This window comes from Convolutriloba macropyga, chromosome 6, assembly GCF_964194025.1.
Source record: "Convolutriloba macropyga chromosome 6, txConMacr16.3, whole genome shotgun sequence".
In the NCBI taxonomy this organism is placed as follows: Eukaryota; Metazoa; Xenacoelomorpha; order Acoela; family Convolutidae; genus Convolutriloba; species Convolutriloba macropyga.
This window is the reverse complement of record NC_134473.1, coordinates 12,370,652-12,372,283: the sequence shown is the minus strand read 5'-3', so window position 1 is coordinate 12,372,283 and position 1,632 is coordinate 12,370,652.

Genomic DNA, 1,632 nt, shown 5'->3' with positions numbered 1-1,632 from the left:
TTTGAAAGTTAATAGATGCGAGTCTAGCAACCCTACCCGTTACTATTATTTGGAACTCAAATCCTTTTATACGCATGAGCTCGAATTGGGTTTTTTCAATAAGGGTTAGAAAACCTCTAAGTCTTATTAATAAATACACTTATTTCACTTACGTTGTGTATAAGTTTTGGTTTGAATAACAATTGAGTCGAAAAAATTTAATTCTAAGCGCCGGATTGATACTGAGTAAGAAATCAGAACAGTGAAAATGAAATTTATGTACAATCTGACATTGAGAGTTTGTCTACCCCTGGGGAGTTTGCACCACATGTTACCGATGAGCGCTCATTTTTTGACTTGTTTAAAGTACAATGAACTTAGAGTCCGTTGGCCGTTGGTCTTTGGTAACTACCAAACTAGATTAACCACGCGAAACGACTTTCCAGAATCTTGGGTTGTTGAACCTCTCGCTTCCCAGATAAAAGCACGTTCACATGCAGCAAAATGACTTTGTTAAATAAAAAAAAAGTTATACACCAGTAGAAATTATAATAGGAATACGAATTTAGACTAACAATACCAACTACAATGAAAGAAGTGGAAAAAAAATTAAAGAGTTTACAAACTCTAACTTTTTAGTGTTTAGTTTGCGTCGAAGGAAGACGACAACGATTGGCTTGAGTCTAACCTCTTTCGTGGCTTTTTTGAACTTGGCTTCTAGGCTTTTCGGTGGTAACGACGACCGAGATACTATCAATTTTTGCTTGTAGCAGTTCAATTTGCCTTTTGTTAGTCGTACAGTTACTGACCGACGACTCCAGTCGAGCTTTGTTTCTTTCCTTTCTTATACGATCATCTTCTTTCTTCAGTTGTCTGCTTCGTCTTTTTCATTTTTTAAATCCTATCAGATATCCTCGCAGTTATTACATCAATTTTTCAACCATAGAGATGCACTCGAAAATGACGAGTAAATAAAACAACAGCGTACAATTCCCGCTTTGTTGTGTAATAGTCACGCTGACCTCTTTCTTAGTTTTACTAGCATATGTTATAGTTTTTAGATAACCACCTTGGTTCTGAGAAAGAACGGCTCCCATACCAGACAGAGACGCTTCAGTACACAGGACAAAAATACCAGTCTTCGTAGGAAAATCAAAATCGAGGCATTCAGCTATGTGTTTTTCAAAGACTGCAAAGCTTCATCGCCATCCTTCATCCAATGCAACCTCTTTTCTATATTCAGTAGATTATACAGAGATTGCGCTATTATACCAAAACTTGGTATGAACTTTCGGTAAAATCCTACTAACCCTTAAAATAAACGCACCTGCTTCACCGTTTCAGGGACTTAGTATGAATTTACAGCGTTTACTTTAGCGGGATTGGTTTGAATTCCATCCCTGGAAAAAACCTGAACCAAGAAACGGGTAGAATATTGAAAAAGTTGACCTTTGATGTGTCAATCGTGTTAAGACCAGATCCATCAATCTTTGGAAGGCAGCATGTGCTTTAGAAAGCCCCATCGGCAGTCATTTCCATTGGTACAAATGGAGTTATAAAAGAAATAAGATGTTGATCGTCTTCTATTTCCATGTGAAGGAAACCCGTTGCTAAATCAAAATTTGAAAAGAAAGAGCTACCTTGTAAGCTTCC